General features: G+C 34.9%; 1 protein-coding gene and 1 pseudogene across 1 annotated transcript in view; both read left to right on the top strand.

Annotated features, from left to right (window-relative positions):
* Zswim5 (zinc finger SWIM-type containing 5) overlaps positions 1-22,807 on the top strand; it is a 145,948-nt gene that overhangs the window by 53,602 nt on the left and 69,539 nt on the right. The window lies entirely within an intron of this gene.
* On the top strand, positions 3,663-4,356 carry LOC104852474 (annotated as a pseudogene).

Below are 22,807 nucleotides of genomic sequence, written 5' to 3'. Positions count from 1 at the left end.
AATACAAACAGAGATGTGGGGGAGGGTCAAGATGGACATGGCAAGTCCAGAGTTTAAACAGACATAAAAGATAATGAAGGTGAAAGGATTGTAATCAAACAAAATGGTTTGCAGGCTGTCATTTCATACAAATTAGAGTCAGAAATATATGAATATTCACTTGAATAAAAATCATTCATTATAAGAGTGGTCCTTCAAGTGAAAGGATCCTTGTCAAGGCCCAATGTGGCTGTCATTCTTTGTTCCATTTTGTAATTTAAAAAAACCACACACACAAAAAAACCCCAAAAGGTGTATAGATAAACAAAAGAAAAAAATGTTGCACATCCGCAAACCCTTAAATCCATCAAGAGCAGGAGAAAATGTCTTCATGGTACAACCAAATACTGTACTGTGTCAAAATTAGACATTCTCAGAGTGTTAATAAATGACAAGAGACACTTCAGTCTGTCACATGATCAGGATCCCTCCAGATGCACATTATGATTCAGATTTGAACAGTAAACAGAGTAGGCCACGGTATAGGGTGGGAGGAATGGAAGAATAATACAGTGTAGGAAAGGGTCATCAAAATTAAAACTGTCTTCTTGCCTCACTATTTGAAGAGAAGTTTTATTGAAAAAAAAAGCTGTAAGCCAATTTAGGCTGAAATAATTACAACATTTTACAATCTAACCTCTTAATGATGAATAGAATTCTTTTCCTTGCTTAAGGATCAAATTGGTTGAGCTCTACACTTGTCTGGCACCATGCTGTGGGCTATTTCCTTTAATATATAACCAATCAAAGATGTATTCAAGCTTTTGTGAGATCCAAGGCTTTGTAACTGGGTATTCTAGAGCATCATGAAGTTTCTCTAAAAGGAGCAAAGCTATACACAGTGATAGCTTTCCTTGAGTAGCTAATATTTGGTGGCCCCTTATTTATCAATGGTAGACCTTGAACTGCTTTATAATATAGCAAATATAAATACTCTTTCTTATAAATGAGGAGGGGAAGAAATGTTAAAGGGAGAAAAGGTTGTATACGGGTACAAATTCCCTATGATGGATGTGATCATCATGTATGGCAAATATGTGCTAACAAAATTTTTAAAAAGAAAAAATTTATAGTGCTGTAATATTTATACCATTGTTTAATTTGTATCAATACAGCATAAAATCACAGCTGTTGAAAGGGGAGGAAAAAATTTCAAAATACATAACTGTTATAGACAGTAAAATAAGTACTAACTGAAAACTAATTCTACTTTATCAGGCTTAATGATAAGTTTGATCAGCTGAATATACAATTTAGCATAAATCTTTATGGGATGACTAAAGGTATATGTAAATAATATACCACTGTTAAATTTATAATTTATAGGTGACAATCATTTCACATATTGGCATATGTGTTACATAGCATTATGTATAATTACAGAGACTGAAGACATAGCTTTTAAAAGACCTTCCTAACAAAATGCATTAAGACAACCAAGTTAAATCGAAGTTCTAAGGATGAAAAGCAAAGCAGTAGTGTATTATGAAAGTTAATTTTTGCATTCATTTGTTTATAACAGGCTTCTCACCCACAATACCTACATGGTAGTACAAAATACAAAGCATTGTTTATATTGAGAAATAACATGTACCCTTATGAAAGATATATTTCACATTTATTTCATTCTTTATAAAATAGTACTTTTCCATTTCCCCTATAATTTGTTAAAACAAAAATTAATAATCCGGGCCAGGATTTAGCTGGGTGGTGCCATTTCCTGCCTCACAAGCGCAGGGTCCTGAGTTTGATCCCTGGTACCAATAATAATCTAATAATTTTTAGACACCATAGAAAAGCTGCTATAAAGAAGAAATATAAATGGTCGATAAGCACATGAGAAGATATTTAACATCCTCAATCATTAAGAAAAGTAAAAATCACAATGAAGATGATCATTTCAAACCCACTTAGATGATTATAATAAAAACAAAAAAAATACTAAGTTTTGGCAAAGATATAAAGAAATAGAAGCCCCCCCCAAAAGAAATAGAAACCCTTATACACTACTGTTGAAAATATTTTTTTAAATTCAATTACTGTGGAAAAAGTGGTAATTCCAAAATACTGAACACAGAATAATTACATGCATACTATGGCTTGTAGCCAGATGCCCCGCCCCCACCCCAATGCCTCATGCCGTCATAGATGAGGCTTTTCGGAGGTGGCTGGATCTACCCTAGGGCAGGTAACCTGGATAAAATAAAAGGGACAGAAAGAAGGCTTTCTGCTGCCATTATTTCTGCTGCTGCCATTGCTTGTTACTTGCTGCCTTCCTGCTCTGCCATGCTACAAACTTCTTTTCTGTGATGCCCCTCTGCTATGCCACCTTGCCTTGGAGCCAATTATGGACTGAAACCTCTACAAACTAAGAGTCGAAATAAACCTTTTCTCCCTTAACCTCGGGTGTTGTGTATTTTGTCTTAGCCAAGCAAAAAGTAACTAAGATACTGCATTGCCCAGCGTTTCTATTCCTAGGTATGTACTCAAGAAAAAAAAAAGAGAGAGAGAAAAACCAATGTCTACACAGAAACTTGTACACAAATATTCAGTCATATTATTTATAATAGACAAAAGGGAGCCGGGGATATAGCTCAGTGGCACCATGCTTGCCTGGGAAACACAAGGTCCTGAGTTCAATCCCCAGTACTAGAAAAAACAAACAAACAAAAACATAATAGGCAAAAGGTAGAAGCAGTATGTATCAACTGAATGAATAAAAATTCTGATGTATTCACACAGTAGAATATTATTCAGCTATAAAAATGAATAAAGTACTGATATATCCTATAAATTGGATAAACCTTGAAAATATTAAGATAAAATAGCTAGACACAAAAGTTTACATATTATATTTCTTTTATATGAAATATTCCGAATAAGCAAAGTCATATCAGAAAGATTAGAAGTGCTAGGTGATTGCTGGAGAGGTAAACAGAAAATGATTACTTAAATGAGAGAATTGGGAATTTAGCTCAGTGATGCTGCTGCCTGCCTGCCTCGCCAAGTGCAAGGTCACGCATTAGATCCCTGGTACAAAAAAAAAAGGGTGGGGGATGAGATATTCTTTAGGGGTAATGAAAAAGTTTTGAAACTAGAGATAGCTAAAATAATGCCTAACACTTCGTACCAAAGGCTACTGAATTATACACTTTAAAATGGTTAATTATATGAATTTCACCTCAATAAAAATGAAAATGCTGCTGTACTTTTTTAAATTAGGACTTAAAAAGTGTGATATGTTCTAGAAAGAAAAGGGAGGAAGGAGAAAATAAAGTGAGATCCATAACTGTCATAAAATCAATGTTGATATTCAAAGAATACTATTTTAAAGTGACAAACCATACAGTAAAATGCTTAGGTAACTGTGGGCATGAGAAAAGATATAAAACCACTAGGACAACAGACATTCTCACACTTCAAAATAAACTTGAAAAAGAATAAGAAAGACACAGGGAAAAAGACCCAGGAAATATCTAGACAGTAATTAAAGCATAATAATACAACAGTCTTTAGATCATCATATCAGTAAGTTTAATAAAATGGAAATTGTGGCTCCTGTGCCCTCCGCCGGCTTCCTTCTCCACAGACTGCCATCAGCCCATGCACCGGATGGCTCTGTTATGGCAGCTCCCATCCCTAGCATTGTGATTAGTGATCTTGAGCTATATGACCTAGATTTATTTTGTTTTCTTAATCATTATGTCGAAGATTTGGAAAAGGTGTTTATCCTTCATGGACTATGGACAGGACTGAAAGGCTTGCTCAAAACATGATGAAGGAAATGGGAGGCCATCACATTGTAGCTCTTTGTGTTCTCAAGAAAGGCTGTAAATTCTTTGCTGACCTGCTGGATTACATTAAAGTACTGAATAGAAACTGTGATAAGTCCATTCCTATGACTGTAGATTTTATTAGACTCAAGAGCTACTGTAATGACCAGTCAACAGGGGACATAAAGGTAATTGGCAGAAATGATCTCTCAACTTTAACTGGAAAGAATGCCCTGATTGTTGAGGATATAATTGACACTGGCAAAACAATGCAAACATTTCTTTCCTTGGTCAAGCAGTATAATCCCAAGATGGTCAAGGTCACAAGCTTGCTGGCGAGAAGGACCCCTCAAAGTTGGATATAGGCCAGACTTTGTTGGGTTTGACATTCCAGACAAGTTTGTTGTTGGCTATGCCCTTGACTATAATGAATACTTCCGGGATTTGAATCATGACTGTGTCATTAGTGAAACTGGAAAAGCCAAATACAAAGCCTAAATGAGAGTTCAAGTTGAATCAAGAAACATTGGGAGTCCTATTGATATCGCCAGCGGAATTATCAGATGTACCTAGTTTTGTGGCCATCTGCTTAGCAAAGCTTTCTGAACCTTCTAAGGATTTTATCTATTTTGTGTTTTAGAAATGTCACTTGCTGCATTCCTGAACTTTTTACTTGCAGCGTGAGCCTATAGACTTATCAGTTCCCTTTGGGTGGGTTGCTTAACTTGTGAACGGAAAAAAAAAAACTCATAAATAGCACCACTATTAAATGAGAATATTGAAATTGTATCCGTAAAAAATGTTTAAACAGAAAAATATTAGTTTTTTGAATTGGTATTTTAATTTTTGTATATTTGGGAAAGAACAGAGGTGAGCGAATATTGTTCATTATAATTGTCACGTGCTTAGAAAAGTAGGAAGCAGTTGGTTTTTTCATTGTTATCAGTGACAGCATCTAAGAGGTATTGTTCAGTTAAAAAAACAAAACAAAACCTACTACTGTTTCAGTAGTGTTGACTCTTTTTTCCCACTAGTGGAAGATTATTTCCCGTTAATCCTTGTCAACAGTTTCTTTTAAATGCAAATAAATAAATTTTTTTTTTTGTACCAGGGATCAAACTCGGGTCCTTGCGCTTGCGAGGCAGGCCACTGAACCGCTGAGCTAAATCCCCGGCCCAAAAATAATAAAATTTTAAAAAAAATAAATGGAAATTAGCTTAACTGTTGAAAGAGAAAGACTTTCAATGGACTGATAAATAAATTTAAGTCTATGCTGTATACAGAAGATACACTTAAATCAGAAATTTAGAAAGGCTAAAAGTAAAAGAGTAAACAAAGATGTACCAACCAAATGGAAACAATAAGAAAGTTACTCTAATTTCAGACAAAGTAGAATCAGGCCAAAATTGTTAAATGAAACACAATATTTTATAATGCTGAAACACAAATTTAAAAGTGATGATATAGGGACTGGGATTTAGCTCAGTGGTTCTACAGCCTGCCTTGCAAGCTCAAGGTTCTGAGTTTGATCCCCAGTATCAAAAAAAAAGTGATGATATAACTCTTCTTATCTACCCCTCAGTAAAAGAAAAAACCACTCAAAAAGTAAAAACAACAAATAACATGAGAAACTGATAGAAACTACTAAAAAATAGAAAGCTTTAGCATACCACTATTAGTAAAAGGTAGATGAAGTGTACAAAAAATAACAATATGTAAAATCTTGAGAAAATATATACACATGCATATGTGTGAGTATATATGTGTATATACATATAGACTCAGTTTGGAAATTTAGTACATGACAAAAGTGGAACTTTAAACAAAGACAAGGATTTTTCTCTACCTGCCTTGCAAGCGCAAGGAACCGAGTTTGATCCCCGGTACCAAAAAAAAAAAAAAAAGACAAGAATTTCTGATGGTGAAGTGAAAACTTGATAAGCATTTGGAAAAAATATAAAATTTAATGTACTTTTCATGCAATACACAAGAATAACTTCACATGAGTGAGAAGCCTAAATGGAAATAACAAAAAACATGAGTAGGTTGCCTTATAATCTGGATTAGGGAGAAACTTTCTAGCTATGACTCAAAATGCAGAAGAATTAAAGGAAATATTGTTAAATTTGACTATATAAAAACAAGAAAAGCCAGACACACATCTGTAATACCAGCACTTGAGATGCCGAGACAGGAGGATCACTGTGAGTTTGAGGCCAACTTGGGCTACATAGGGAGTTAAGGACAGCCTGAATTGCCTAGTGAGACCCTGTCTCAAAAAACAACAAACAGCAACAACAAAAGAAATCCTTTGAATGGCCTCAAACACCATAAAGTCAAAAGACAGATGACAAATTGCTGAAGAACTTGTAAAAATCTAGAGGGAAAATTTTAAAAAAATTGAATTTTAAAAATTGAGTACTTTAAAACATTGAGAGGAAAAAACGAATATTAGTAATTTACAAAAACAAAAATTTCATTTTAAATGATCCTTAAACATAAGAGAAAGATGTTCAACTTCATTCAGAATATGAAAAATTCAATCAGTCATGGTGGTGCACACTTACAGTTCCAGCACTCAGAAAGCTAAAGCCAGAGGATTGCTGTGAGTTCGAGGCCAGAATGGAATACATAGCAAGACCCTCTCTCAAAAAAAGGAGGTGGGAGAGAGCTAATTAAAAGTGTTCTGAGCTATCATTTCTCATCCATTAAATATGTAAAAATCCAGTATTTTGCTTAAAAATCTTGTTCTAAAACTTCATATGAATGAGATCACATGCCCATATTCTTTTGAGCAAAGCTTTTACTTAGCATAGTGATTTTGAGATTCATCTGTGTTGTCTTTTATATGTATATCAGTTATTGGTTACATTTTATTACAAATTACTAATCCATTGTACAAAAATATAGTTTATAGTTTGTTTAGTTATTCTGCTATTGAAATTTCATCCTATTGATATTCCAGTTTCTTGCTACTATACATTTTTTATGGACGTGTATTCATTTTTCTTGGTAGAATCAATGAAGTACTCTGTTACAGGTAGGTATATATGTAGTTTTATAAGGACACAATCTCCAAATGTTTTAGTACCAGGGACTGGTTTTGTGGAAGATAATTTTTTTAATAGATGAGAGGCAGGAAAAGGAGAATGGTTTTGAGACTATTCAAGTGCATTATACTTATGTGCTTTTTTCCCATTATTATTACATTGTAAGATATAATAATTATACAAATCACTATAATGCATAAACAGTGGGAGTGTTTTCCTGCAACTAGATAGTCCCACCTGGGGGTGATGGGAGACAATGGTGCCCATAGTGTGTTCTTATGCCCAGTCTACCCTATAATCTCATTTTGGTTGCTGTCACTACAGAAAACACTGTTTCACAAAGATCTGAAGTTGTCTCAGACATACTGTTAAGGTCACAGTCATTTGCATTCTCAAGCAGTTGATCCTCTTCTAGCACAAAGTCAGTTCACTTGGCTTATTCAAAAATGGGTTGCAAATCCATTCCTTACCAATTTTGGGGTCTTTTGTGATTGGGAAGTAATGCTCAAACTGTTTTGAAAGCTGAAATAGATGATTGTGTACCAACTGGGAGAAGGTTCTGGCTCAGTCTCTTTTTCAAATTTCTACTAATGTTTGAAATATGTCAAAAGCCCTAATGTTCACTGGTTGCTGCCACAATTCCAGTTTGATGCAGTCACTTTATCTGTCCCCATAATTCCACTCAGGCTTTGAATGCAGTCACTTTATCTGCTGACTTGAACACAGCTTTTGTTTTCCTCTGAAGTGGCAGGTTGAGTTCACTGAGCAGATTGAATGTGTCATGTGAATAAGCAAGTTTTGCCATCCATTTTGTGTCACTGCAATGTGCTACCAGTGGTGACTCTTTTCTAAAAGAAATCTCTGGAGCAGCTCCTCTAACTCAAACACTCTGGTCAGTGCTACCTACTTACTGCACTTTAGAAAGCTATCTCACTTCTATGATTAAGAGACTTGTGTGCTCTGTCCCCATTTCTTCACAGAGCTACATGAACAGATGTGAGTTAAGGTCATGAACTTTAATGTAGTTGATAATTTTAATTATATCTTGCAAAACATTGTGAAGTGCAGGTGACATTTTTTCACTAACTAGTATTTGTCTATGAATGGCACTGTGTAGACTTATTCAAAAGCAACTTCTTTGACCTGAGTAGTGAAACTAGAAAGCTGTCCAATTATGGCAGCCACTCTGTCCATGTACATACCAACACAATACAACCAACTCAGTTTTCCTGATAGGTAAGTAGTCATTCAAAGACTTGAATAGTTCTGTAAGTTCTGTAGATGCGTTGCTGGGTCCCATCAATTATGCTGTCAGTACAGACATATTTGATGAAGTGGTAGCCTTCAGTAATTGCTTCTGTTCTTCATGTTCACATTTTTTTCTTTTGAAAAACTCCAAAGATTTGTCTTTTAATGCAGGAAGCACAATTAACAGTAGAGTTTGTACTCCTATAGAATCTACCACTGCTGATCTGACAGGAAGCAGAATTCACATGGTAATGTGAGCATTGAACACCAGTAATAAATACAGATGAAGCTTTGCTTATTCACCTGCTGTATGATCTGGTTTCTGACAGTGTATGGATTGGGCTGGTCTGTGGCCTAGGGGTTGAGAACCCCTGAAATTGGGGAAATGAAAGCAGTTAAGTGTTGTTAGAAAAACATAGGTGGCCAAGAACTTGCTTAGCATGAGTAAAGCTGTGGGTTCAATCCCCAGCACTGACTCATGCCCCCCATTTATATAAATAAATAGAGAATCAAGAAGGGAAGAAAATGCTGATGAGCACAAAAGGATCACTGATCATGTATCCCTTGAGTTTGGGCTTTATCCTGAAAGTGTTGAGGGGATGATTCAGAGTTTTTAGTTAGGAAATACAAAGTAAGATTAGTATTTTAATTCACTTGGATACCTTTGTTGAGGCAAAGATGACCAATTTCAGGACTTTTACTGTAGTTTCAAAAAAAGGCAATGAATAATTTAATTACAGAAGTGAAATTAGGGATGGAAAATAGGACATGTCTTGTAGAAATATGTATAACTTGATGATTGGATATAGAGGTTAAAGGAAAGAGAAATTTAGAATAACTTCTAGATTACAACTATGAGCAGTACAAAATCTTTGCCCTATGCACCTCACAATCTACTGCTAGAGGAGTGGTAGGGGCAAAGGCTGACAATTACAAGCAGTTATAAAGTATAAAAAGTTCCATGACAGAAGTACCTATACTAAAAATAGCCATATCTGTGGTACTGGTATAACTTCTCCAAGAATGACGGTTCACTAAGTTTGAAAAAACTAGCTTGAATTAGCCAGGTAAAGAAGTAGGAGAGAGAACTTTACAGAGAAGAAATGGCTTTTGTAACAGCCTAGGGAGCAAGATAAACACAAGATGTTTGGGGAACCAAAAAATGGAGTACTGCTTTTTTTGGGGGGGGGTACCAGAGATTGAACTCAGGACCTTGTGCTTGCAAAGCAGGTGCGATGACACTGAGCTAAATCCCTGGCCCAGCATTGCATTTTAGAAAGAGATGATAGAGAAGGAGCAGGCATTTGCAACTGTTATACAAGTTCCTTTACAGATTTTGGAATTATTTGTAAGAGAAAGGAGTTTTGAGAAAGAGACTAATATTATTAGATTTTCATTTCAGAAAATAAGATTCAAAGAGAGAAGCAAGACCAGAGACCAGAAGAGCAGGATACTGCGCTAGAAGAGGGATACTACACTAATCTATACAAGACATGATGAGTGCCAGGACTATGTTAGTGGTAGTGATTATAGATAGAAGAGGTGAAATTTGCAAGAGATTTGACATGGGGACTGGATTATGAAAATAAAGGAAAAGAGATGTCAAGAATGATTCTTGGGGATAGGGATGTAGCTTAGTATAAGGGCTAGGGGAAAACAGGTTTAACCAGGCATGGCAATGCACACTGTAACCCCAGTTACTTAGGAGAAGGATTGTATATTCAAGTCCAGATAAGTAAGACACTGTCCCAAAAATTAAATTTAAAAGGGCTGGGGATATAACAGTGATAGAGCACTTGCCTAGCACAAATGATTCTGTGGGTTTGATCCCTAATACCTAAAACAAAACGCACAGGTTTAGGTAAAAGAAAGGGAGTTCAGTTTTAAACATATTAAGTATCTGTAGATAATCCAAGGGGTAGTTGTATTACTCAGCTTCATATTATAATGAAGTACCTGAGACAGTTCTAAAGATAAAAGGTTTATTTAGCTTTTCTCAGTACCCAGAATAGTGCTTAGCACATAGCCATGTTTAATAAGCATTTGATAATGATGCATTCATTCAATAAAATTTAAAAAAAAATTTTGCCTACTTTTTCTTGATACTGGATTAGGTTATTAATACCAAATTAGGTGATTATATTTAAGTTTATCCTTGTTTCTGTGGTTGACTACATCATCTACAAAGTGGTTACATTTAGCAGTGTGATTAAACACTTAGACTTTCTAATTTTGCTTATTTTTTTTAGGAAAAAATCATTTTGGACTTTATTTTTAATGGTTGTTCTGGAAATACTTATGGGCTCAGCCTTTAAGCCTCAGTATAAATTTTCAAATGTGGATATCATGCAGGGATATTGATTTAAAGCTGGTGGTTGTAGATTTACAACATTTAGAAATGAAATGCCACAGATACAGATAAAGAGTAGAGTACCCTGAGTATTTTGAATACATCTATCTTACTGGTAGGGTTTTTTCAGGGACAGGTGTCCTTTTTTTATTTTGTTTTGTTTTTGCCAAGCAACAAACAGTACATGTTACAAATTGATAGTTTCTGGGAGCACTTTATATTATACTTTCTCATTCACATAAAATTGTATTGATGTAAATAAAGCTCTCTGTCTTATAGATTGTGAAAGTAAATGAATTATTTTATTACTATGCAGGGAAAGTATATAGCTGAATAAGCTAATGAGCTGAACTAACCCTTAATATACACTTGTAGTGATTTTAGCTGGTATCGTTACCCAAACATTTTGAAATGGTTACTTTGCTGAATAGTATTGTCTCAAAGTCCATTGTACACTTATGTATCTCTTGTAATTTATGGGGATGCCCTCTTAACCATGGGTTGAATACTTACCCACCTCTGCTTTCCAACTTGTACCTGTATGACCTGTTCTTAGACTTCAAAGAGTTGGGCTCTGAAAAATTCCCACTGGTTTTTTCATACAAGTTGGTTCAGATTGATATTGCTACTCTCTTTATAAAAGCTACTATTTTATACCATCTTTGCTGAATTTAAACAAAGGCACTTAAGTTACAGCATCCAATCTGTGTATGTATTTATAGGTATCTATATATTATATATAATCACATAAATAAAAAAATATATATAATCACTCAGTGCTTAGCCTAACCCATTCTTTTAAACTAATGTAGATAGATGACTGAGGATGAAATCTCTAGTCACTTTTATGAGGTGAATTTAAGCAATCATGTAACTAGGGAGAGTTTTATTTAGGATTCAGTCCCTTTACTGTTTTTTTGTTTTGTTTTTGTTTTTTGTTTTTTGTGTTTTTTTTTGAGACAGGGTCTCACTAGGTAGTTCAGAATGCCCTGGAACTCACTATGTAGCCCAGGCTCGTCTGGAACTCATAGTGATCCTACTGCCTCAGCCTCCCAAGTACTAGGATTGTAGGCAAGTGCCGCTATACCCAGCTCCTTTACTATATTCTGAACTATCTGCTAATGATCTTCTCTAGCATTTGGAGAGTTTCTCAACCAGTGATTGGATAAAAACATTCTTGTTACATTGCCCACTTCAGTTATTCCCCTTTCTTCCCTAACAACCCATTCTTTTTTTTTGAGACAGAGTCTCACTATGTATATATATCCCAGGCTGGCCTCAAATTCATGGCACTACTGCCTCAGTCTCCAAAATGTTGGGATTGTAGGCATGCACCACCATGCCTGGCACCCCATTCTTTTTTACTCTGCACCTGATTGGGGTCTTAATCACCAAGATTAGTTATCATGCTTATAAAAATCTAGTCTTTTTTTCCTGTTTCTTGAGCTTCATTTGGCCTTCTTGTGGTCTCCAACTACTACATAACTTGAATTTCCTCAGTGATTTAAATGATTTAAGTGTGTTGTCTGTGGCTTATTTAATTTTAAACAGCCTAACTACACTAATATAGTTCATCACAATAGAGTTATTTTGTGTTTATGCATGTTCTTCTTTTCACATCCAAGCGGAATGTGGACAGAAGTGAAGAATAAACCTAACAGTGTTCTGAATGTCTAACCTTTCTCTTAGAATTGTTTATATTGCCAAGCAAATAAATCCTTGCTTACTACACTGAATAGTATCACTTTAAAAAAATAGTCCTAGTGCTGGGGATTTAGCTTAGTGGCACTGTGCCTGCCTCACAAGCATAAGGTCATGAGTTCAATCCCCAGTACCAGGAAAAAAAAAGTCCTAGTCAGACAAAGCTGAAAGATAGTCAAGCATTATTTTCATTGCCTGAAGTAATTGTTTATCATTTTTGAAGTTTAAATTACTTGCCATTGGTTTTTGTATCATACCATAGTGTCCTTAACTGTACTCAGCCTCCTAGGAGACATGTATTCTGTAGTTTAGCATTGCTGAAAAGCTGTGTCAATAAACCTAGATGTGGTTTTGTTTAATTTGTTTGTTTTCATCAAAGTTTACTGTGTACTTCCAGCTTCAGACTCTGTACCCATGTTATTAATGACACATTTTCTAGTTAGGAGGAGAAAGAGAGTGCTCTTGAGGTATTTCTCGGGCTTAAAAAAATTGTTTACCATACTGATAGCTTAAATTCCTGATTAGTTCCAAGGTGCTCATTAAAATATCCTGTATGCTTTTAGGAGAAATATCTGAAGAATTGAAACCAGTTCCTTATTTCCAACTTTATAAGTCAATGGAAGCAAAAAAAAAAAAAAGGCAATGTTTTGTTTATTGTATATAGTACAGTATTACACAGAACTTCATTGATCAGAATGATACAAGATTGACTACTATGACTACAAAAGAGAAGATACAAAGTACAGTAATTTTATCAGTTTTTTCTATATGCATTTTGAACCTCATACTATTTTGAGTTATTTATCATTATGTCTTTTTTTAGTGATTTCCTTTTCTTAAAAGTCTGTTTTGCATTATTTTAACTACTTCACCTTTCTTATAATTACACTGGGGCTATATGTATAAGACCAACTTATACCAGGCAGACTAGTTACTCTCCTTATCATACTTTCAGTGCATAATTTTCTTTCGCCCCATTAAGCATCTTCTCCCACAAGCTTCCATGTAGCAGGATAATTTTTTAGGTTGACTTCTTCCCTCAAGCTCGAATCACATCATCCTCTGAACTTTCTTGATTTTGGACTTACTGTGACTTTTGGATAATCCTAGAGAAGTAACTCTTTGATTGTTTGAGGGTTTTTTTTTTCTGTGTACCCTGAGAAATGCAGATGGTGCCAATCAAGGGAAGTCCTGGTCCTGGTGCCACACAATACCTGTATCTCCTCTTTCAAGGATATTTAGTAGCATGCTTGAGGTCCTAGGTTAGGTCTCCAACACCAAAGACAAAACAAAACAAATTCCAAGATACTGAGGTCCTTGTCACTTTATCACCTCCTCAAACTACTCTGTCCCAGAATACGTCAACAGAATTGTGTGATGAATATCTTTCCCAGACTTCTACATCGCTTTGTGAAGTTAGTTCTTCTCAACCTATCAGATCTGGTGTAGATCTTTATGATGAATACTTTATAATTTTCCTTTTCTGAAATGATACTCACAAGTAATTTTATCACATAATGTGTAAAAAAGAGTAATATCCTGATAATAGTAAAAAACAAAAAGGTAAATAACATAATGAGAGGATACATTTCAATATATAAATGTTAGAACATTTGGAAGACATCAAAACACATGATAAAATAGTTACAGATTTGTAACTTTTTAATTTAATCCATTAGTATATTGAATACCTATGTGCCATGTGCTAAGTAAATACTGAGAATACAGCAGAAAACAGTTTGTTTTTTAAGACAAAGCAACCCTATACTTATAGAGCACACATTCTACTGGGGATAAATAATAAATAAGAATTTGTAAAATAATAAGTGTTAAAGAGAAGGAATAGTCCTAATAAAGAAATTGGATTTGTAGTTAAAAATTATGTTACTGAAAAATTCCAGACCAGATGGCTCCACTGGTAAATTCTAAATATTTTAAGGATAAAATAATACCAACTACACAATTTTACCAAATACTTTTTAAAATTTAAAAAGAAGGGAATATTTTCCAACTCATTACCCTGCATTACCCTGCTATCAAAACCAGACAGAAACATCACAAAAAAATTATAAATTGCTATGTCCATGGCCAAAGACACAAAAATGCCAAACAGTGTTATAGCAAATCAAAAGATAATGCATTACTTATTGAGTAAGATTTTTCTCAGGAATGCAAGGTTGACTTGACATTTAAAAAGCAGTAAGTGTACTTCAAAAGCACAACTTTAAAATACAAATAAAGTTCAATTGAGAAATGGGGAAAAGTTGTAATTATATGAATTAAAGCTTAATGAACATAACAGTATTACTGGTTCAAAGGATTCTGCTGAAGTTAAGTCAAAAGCAGGAGATGCTGATGTGTGTTAAGGCAGACAAATACAGGAGAAAAGACTTTAGAAGTCAGGACATCGTGTGGGAGTCTTACAGCTGTTGTTATGTTTGTTTGTGTCTCTGTATTGGTAATGATGACTTATTCTAGCAAATAAATATTAATGTTTTAAAATCAGTAAATGTAATTCACCATAATAACAAAACTGCATAAATGCAAGTGAAGCACTTGACAAAAATCCAAAATCCTTTCCTAATAGAAACAAAAAATTAAAAAGAGACAATTTGGCAGTTTATTCTGTGCAGCCAGCAGTATTCCAAAACAAAATTAGACAGAGATGTTATAGGAAAAGAAAACTATAGATGATTAGTCATGAACATATATACACAAATTCTGAACAATTTTAGCAAACCAAATTCAACAGCTTATTAAAACAGTACAAGGACTGTTAACTATAACTCATTTGGTAGACCATTCATGTAGCATGCGTGAGGCCCTATGATTGATCTCCAATACCACATGCCCAAAGAAGGGAGGGAGGATAAAAGGGAAAAGGAAGGTAGGAAAGAGGAAAGAAGAGAGGGAGGGAGGAAATGACATCATAACTTAGTGAAGTTGTCTTCCAAGAAAGCAAGGTTGATTTCATAGTCAAAAATTATTTTGGAGAGAAAATAACACTTTTGGAAGACAGAACACTACTGAAATGAAAACTTAAAGAGTTACTATAACAAAAACAACATGGTATACATACAAATAGATCAGTGAAACAAAGTGGAGACTGTAATGGTGAACTTTTTAGAGCTTTCAATGTTACAAACAGCCTGCTGTGTCACGTGAGCCATAGGTTTGCCACCACTGGTATAGAAATTGACTCATACATTATGAGGTCAACTGATTTTTTTTTTCAGTGTGGAACATTGAATCCAGGGCCTTGTGCATGCTAAGCAAGCACTCTACCACTGAAATAGATCCCCAGTCCTTTTTTGATTTTTATTTTGAGAAAGGGCTGCACTGAACTACCCAAGCTATCCTTGAATTTGTGATCCAGTTTCCGGAGTAGTTGGGATTACAGCATATATCAGTGTGCAAGGCTTGACATTTTTAGACTGTTTTAAAAGCATTTTTAGGTTTACAGTAACATTTTAGAAGATTTCTATACCCCCCCCACTCCCAAACATGCATAGCTTCCCCATTGTTAGTATCACCCACTGGAATGATGGATTAGGTTTCTTTCGGGGGGGGTTGTTTGTTTGTTTGTTTTTTGAGACAGGGTCTCACTATGACCTGGAACTCACTATGTAGTCCAGGCTGGTCGCGAACTCACAAGAATCCTCTTGCCTCAACCACCCCACCCCCGCCGCCAGTGCTGGGATTACAGGCATGTGCCACCACGCCCGGCCTGATGGATTAGTTACAATAGAAAAAAATTACAATGAAACATTGTGATCACTTATTGTCCATAGTTTAAATTAGGATTCAATATGGGGATGGTGGTGTACTCCTGTGATCCCAACACTCAGAAGGCTGAGGCAGGAGTATCATTATGAGTTTGAAGTATATAATGAGTTCAAGGCCAGCCTGAACTACCTAACCAAACCCTGTCTCACAAAAGCAAAAACAAAAATAAAATAGATTTACTCTTGGTATTGTATATTCTATGGGTTTTGACAAACATCCACCATTTTAGTATCAAACAGTATTTTCACTGCTTTAAAAATCCTTCTAGCATCATCTATTCAATGCTTCCACCCAACTCTTCTCAGACTAGTATGTAGCAAACAGTAAGGGCATAAATGATGTTTACTGACTGAATGATTCTGTCTTTTGGAATTGCTATTGGAATAGTATATTTATCCTGAGGTTGAAATCCAAAACATAAGAGAAAAAGTTCACTGTGCCACCATAATAAAAAGAGCTCTAGCCTGTTGATATCTTTCAATATTAATTTTCTCAAATTATTATTAATTTTAGCACTATTTCTATGGATAATACCCTGGTTCTTCTCCCACCAATTTTGCATGAGAAAGTATCACATACTTTACCTCACATAATTTTTTGGTACAGAAACTGGAATGCTATTGTATAGTCCTAGACCTTTGAGCCAAAGAAACTTCTTTGGCTCTTGTTTACATGAACTGTAGTTTTTTATTTTTAACTGCTTCTCAGATAAGAGTATTTTCATTTACCCCCAGAATTTTGCAAATTCTGCAAAAACATCCCAGAGTCCTCTTCCCCTACACTTTTGGTCTTGAGAGCTCTTTAATAAACCACAGGGGAACCCTTGAATCTAAAAGTGAATTATTGGGTGAAATCTTTACCTAATCTATTTGTTTCTCCTACAAACTCTCTAATAAGCAAGTTTGAGTCTACTCACAGAAGAAAATTCTTTTTTTTTTCCTTCGATGGCTGTATGTATTCTTCTGGAGCTCTGCTCTGCTTTAATTTTGACTTCAGGCCAGAGTAAGTTACACTTTAGCTTAGATCATAATTTTTATAAACAAATTTAAACTTGGCTTAAAGGAAAGAAAAACTATAGCACATAGGGCATGAAAACCCATAAATATATAATCTGCAAATCAAATTTTCTCTTTTGGGAACTAGAGAATTTTTTAACAGGATTTCACTGTGTAGCCCAGGCTGACCTTGAACTGCAGAGTAGTAGGATTATAGGCTACCACATAGGCTCAGATTTTCCAAAGGTGTTCAGGGAATCTTTCTAAAGAAGTATACTTGAAAAATACTCTGTGTAGCAATTTTGTTCACTACCTTGAGTTAAGTCACATAAGAACATAAGGAGATGCTGGCCAATCAGTGGAATTATACAGTAATATAATTTTTATTCAGAAAAATTGCTGACACTAGAGATTTTTCCTGTGAAGAACTGCTCCTTAGATCCAGAGTGCATTTAGAACCTTGAGTGAAGACTTAAGGAGAATGTCTTCTATCTGACTGATGTTTATATGGAATCAGGTTACTGAAGAATGTGGAAAAAAATGGTTTTGCTTCAGTTTCCAAAGAGAATGAAAAGCATTGTCCTAATTGAATTTGTTTTGACATTTTTGCTACCCAACACTGGTCAAGTTGCAAGATAGAACAAAAGAATAGAGCTAGAGGGTAATATGAGTCCTTGACCACAATGCTGTAAATGTTAGGAATGGGGTTCTTACTAGTAGAGGAAACTATTAAATAAAGAATTTTATGTGGGATATGCATTCACCTCTATATTAAAAAGGCCATGTTGGAAATAAAATGTCATAGAATTTAGAAAAGATAAGGCTTGAGATTGCCTGAAAATCAGTCTTTCAATTACTACAAGAATTTGATTACAGTTCATTTGATAATTATGCATTATGTTTTTTCTTTAGCTCATTTGAGGTTAGGCTTTTCTTAAAATGAGGAAGTTTTCACATACTGGAATAAGGGAACCAACTAGAGTTATAGTTGGAACACTAACGTAGTATTTTTTGAACACTATAGTATGCCAGATACTATTCTAAATACATGAAATAGATATAGATTATATATGTATAAAATATAAGCATATTTAAACATAATCTCAGTATATTCTAATACCCAATCTTAGAGAAGCAGCCAGGAAGCTTTCTTCTTAGGAAACTATATTTTTAATTTTTAATACAGCCAGGAAGCTTTCTTCTTAGGAAACTATATTTTTAATTTTTAATACTTTCAAGCAAATCTGAATACTATCTGAAGTCTCAGAATTAAGCATTTGATTAGTGTGATTGATCTAAAATAGTTATGTGTATATCCTTTTCCTTTTGAAAAGTGTTTTATTGTTTATATTCCCTCCTACCTCATTGATACAGACTACCGAATGGAGCATAGTTTCTGAAATAACTTTACAATTACATATTGCTCTGTTCTTTATTTGAATCCAGAACCCAATTGATAGTGTTGGCCTGTAGCATCCATTTTGGCAATATATGTAACATGTGCATACCATTTCTGCAGAGAATTTTTGGAGTGTGGTATGTTTTGTCCCAAACAATGTTCTCACTGGTAAACTAGAGGAGGTTCTGGAAATTCTGAATAGATTGATTATCCACCAATATACAAGATAACTTGTTTTATAAATATTAAGCACTACAGAGTAGTTACCAGGAAACTGAAATTATTTTTAAAGTATTGTATTTTATGGATGTTAGATTAATTTCCAGAATTTTCGAGGCAAATTCTTCCATTTCGTATTTTTTCCATATAAAATACTTCTAAAAATGGAAAAAAACTTAATTCTTTTTTTTCATTGAGTTTATTGGTACTTTTGAGGTATATAGTACAGTTACATTCATTCATCATTGGAATCTTGTACCTTTACATGACAGATCTTGGTTCTCATTTTTTTCCCGTATCCCTTCCTTCCCTTTACCCCCTCTACCCTCCCCTATTTACACAGATTTGTTTCCATTTCTCATATTTTTTCTTTTCCCTTATTTCCTTTCCTCTACCTTCCCACTTCCTCTACACCTTTATCCCTTTTACTTAATTCTTTAAAACATACTCCTAATTTCCCCTTATAGAATTCTAGGTAAAACAATACTGGCAAACTAGGTAATGCAAGATTTTCTCTATCAGTGAATACATGAGCTTAATTTTTTTTTAACTGTGGTTCCTTGCACAGAGAACAGAGACCACTGCCTCCTAAAGCTGATGGTGATGTTAAGGGCTGTGGCTGTTCTAAAGAGGCTAATACAAGGAAAACCTCTTGATTTGTTAGAGCAGTCTGGGAGGGAAGCAGATGGCAGCGAGAAGGGTCCTCCAGCTTACTCAGCTGCTCCTAGAAGCTTAAGGTGACCTCTCTAATACAAACAACCAAGTAGCTCTCAGGGTAATAGGGCAGCATCATTTGTATTCCCGAATAACAATACTGCTCCTCACTTTGCAATCTCTCACACCCTCACCCAGTGTGTAGATGCCATCTGCTTCTTGTGAACTTACAAGGCCCTGGCCCTGGCTAGTTGGGATTACTATTAAATTATATCTTTGGGAAATGTGTTCTTTACAAATTACTTGCACATGAATCAGACAGGCAGATAAGTATTATATCCACTGCTTAATTAAGAAACTGAGACAAGGGCCAGGGATTTAGCTCATTGGTTCCGCTACCTGTCTCGCAAGCACAAGGATCTGAGTTCGATCCCCAGTACCCCCCCCAAAAAAAGAAAAGAAACTGAGATAAAGAGGTACTGAGGGATATTGGAATTACATCTAAAGTATTCTGATTCCTGCTCTCTTTGTGCCATATATTAATCTACAGAGCCATTCCAACGCACTTGTTTAGGCACTAACTACCCAGCTTTTGAATAAAGCTTTCTGGAATGGAAATTATTTTGTAGATGTTACGTGAAATTTTAAGCCTTGTTATAGCTACTGTTTACTGTGTGTCAGAAAAGAGAGAAATAGTGACTGCTTTATTTTTTGCTGATATATTTCTGTGACCTTCCAGAGTCAGGAATTAAGCAGAAAGGTCTAATTTACTCTGTGCATTTTTATTAAAAATAATTAAAATTATTAGTCTTTATATTACATATATGAGTATGTGTCACATTTAAACTGATTATAAGAAAAATTATCCTTTTTGTAGGCTACAGATCTCCTTTTTCCTGCCACTGACACAAATGACATTCATTTTCATGCATTAGCACCTGCCCATGGGCCCGGTGAATCAAAAGAGCAATGAGCAAAGTGGTTTTAATTGCCCAGGCTTTGCTAGGGATTTCCTTGCATTCAGAAACACAAAAGACTTTGAATGGTGTCAGAGGCTGTACTGCGAAGTGCTTTCCTTTAGAAGTTAAGCAGATGATTCACTTACTGTGGTAAGACATTGTCTTGTACAGATGAGTTCATGAGCCCATCTTTATTCCAACTGTGAGTACATCACAGAACACTTGTAAGTTGTAATTGCCTTGAACTATTGCCCAGGAAGCAAGGCAGATGTCAGAGTTTACTGACTTATCATTAATGCAGGACTCTGTAGAATTGTACTCGCTAATTACTTTTATAAAGTTTTACATACATAATTTAAACTAACATCATACCCACAATGTCATAGTAGTAGTGGAGCCAGACTATCTGTGACCAAATCTTAACTGTTTTTCAAGAGGTGCGCTCTTACACAAATTCCTGAATCTCTGAGCCTCAGTTTTCTTAGCTAAATTCCTGGCCCATAAAATGCTTATATTTTTTAAAGGTTATAAAAATTCGCAGAAGTATAATAGCTGTTCATTTGAGGCATAAGTATGCATTATAAAAAAATTGGCACATCAATATTATTAACATATATATAAATAATTGTTTGCTCACCATCCCAATAAAATTGCTTATTTGCTGATTTCATTTTAATCACAAAATCAGGATTTTATAAATATGCTTAATCCCCCATGAATTAAAGATATGAATATGTAAAAGTCCCAGTTTAGTGTTCATTTATTCATTCATTCATAAAAAGACACTAAGCCCTTACACTATGCCTGATGAAAATGTAGAGATGAAAAAGAAGTAACTCTTGCTTTCAAGGAGTTCACAATACAAGGAGACAAACATGCAAATATTAATTACACTGATAGTCAAATACTATAATAGAGATTTTACTGATGAAAAATGAAAGCTCAGAAAGTACTTAACTAGTTGTCCAGAGAGGTCAGGGAAGACTTCTTAGTATAGGTAAGATTTGAGTTGAGAAATAAGAATAAGAAGGAGGTGAGGGCCAGGGATTTAGCTCAGCGGTTCAGTGGCCTGCCTTGCGAGCACAAGGACCCAAGTTGGATCTCCAGTACCAACAACAACAACAACAAAAAAAAAAAAAAAAAGAAGAAGGAGGTGAAAATGCCATGCCTAGTACTGGAGTACTGGGAATTTCACATACAGGCATAAAGGCTAAGAAAATTGTGAAAACAGCATAGAACAAACCTGCAAGCAGTTTAGTGTGTTAAGAAGTAGTAGGGAGCAAGTCTGAAGAGACAAAGCCACATAACTTGAACGTTATGCTCTAATCAGTAGGAAACCATTGAGGGATTTTAAGCAATTCAGTTTAGAAAAAATCTTTATAAATGTTTATTCTGTGCCAGACTATGTAGGAGTATTAGAAATCTAAAGTAGACAGTTTTATAGAAATGATATGCTTTTATTTCCTCCTCGGAAAGATCATTCTGTTCATGTTACAGAAGATGGATAGGGGAAATAAAATTCGGAAGCAGGAAGATTAGTTAATCCAGGCACGAGATTATTATGTCCTTGAGTTGAGGCAGTATTAGAAGAGTTAAGGGAAGAGGGTTGAATAGAGAGATACTTAGGAGGCAGGATCAACATGATTTAGTGACATTGTGGATGTGAAGCAGGAGAAGCTAAAGTTCTACTCAAGACTTTTCGTAAACCAAGTCAAGTTCCTCCTATTGTATACTAACCTTCTGTCGTATATTAACCTATCATTCTCTACTTCTCCATAGCACTTATCACAATTAGAATTAAAAATTATTTGCGTAATTATTGTCTAAGAGACAGATATCCTCTCTGTCTAGGATATAAATGCCAGAAAGTCAGGGATCATTTGGTCTTTACCACAAATATGTCTTAGGGCCAGGGATTTAGTTCAATGGTGCCACCACCTGCCTCACAAACGCAAGGCCTGGAGTTCAATCCCAGGTACCAAATAACAAACAAACAAATATGTCCTTGACAACTAACATGTAGTAAATCCTGAATAATGATTAGTGGAATGAATGAATCTTGATTTAAGTTATTTTTTAAAAAAGAAAGAAAAAGATTAGCATGTTTCTGGGTTTTGTCTCTTCAAATTTTCTATAATCTCAAAAGGAAAGATAAGTAGTGTGATTTTTTTGGTTGCCGAATTGAATCTTCCCAAGGGAATTGCATGTTGCATATTCTCTGCCATTTGTCTCCATTTGAATTCCACTTTTCTGTTATTTTGGTAAATGTGTAAATATCATAATAGCTGCCTGTTTGTAAACAAAATATTAAAATTAAATTAGTATGATTTTTTTTAAAATTAAAAACCAATACTAGATATCACTTTTATTTTCCTGTTTTGGTTTTTTGTTTGTTTGTTTGGAAGCAGGGTTTCTGAGACAGGGTCTCACTATGTAGTTCAGGCTGGCCTTGAACTCACTATGTAGCCCAGGGGGTCCTCAAACTCAAAGTGATCCTCCTCAACTGAGGTATTGAATAGTTTCATAGGAAAGTGATATTTCAGCTAAGCCATGAAGAGTGTAAAATTTCCTTATTTGGAAAACATACATTATACACCCACTTCATTATATATATGTGTGTGTGTGTATATATAT

Source organism: Fukomys damarensis, unplaced genomic scaffold (assembly GCF_012274545.1).
Source record: "Fukomys damarensis isolate Sample0158 unplaced genomic scaffold, DMR_v1.0_HiC HiC_scaffold_23, whole genome shotgun sequence".
NCBI lineage: Eukaryota > Metazoa > Chordata > Mammalia > Rodentia > Bathyergidae > Fukomys > Fukomys damarensis.
The sequence above is the reverse complement of the archived record's forward strand: the minus strand, read 5'-3'. Positions and strand labels throughout refer to the sequence as shown.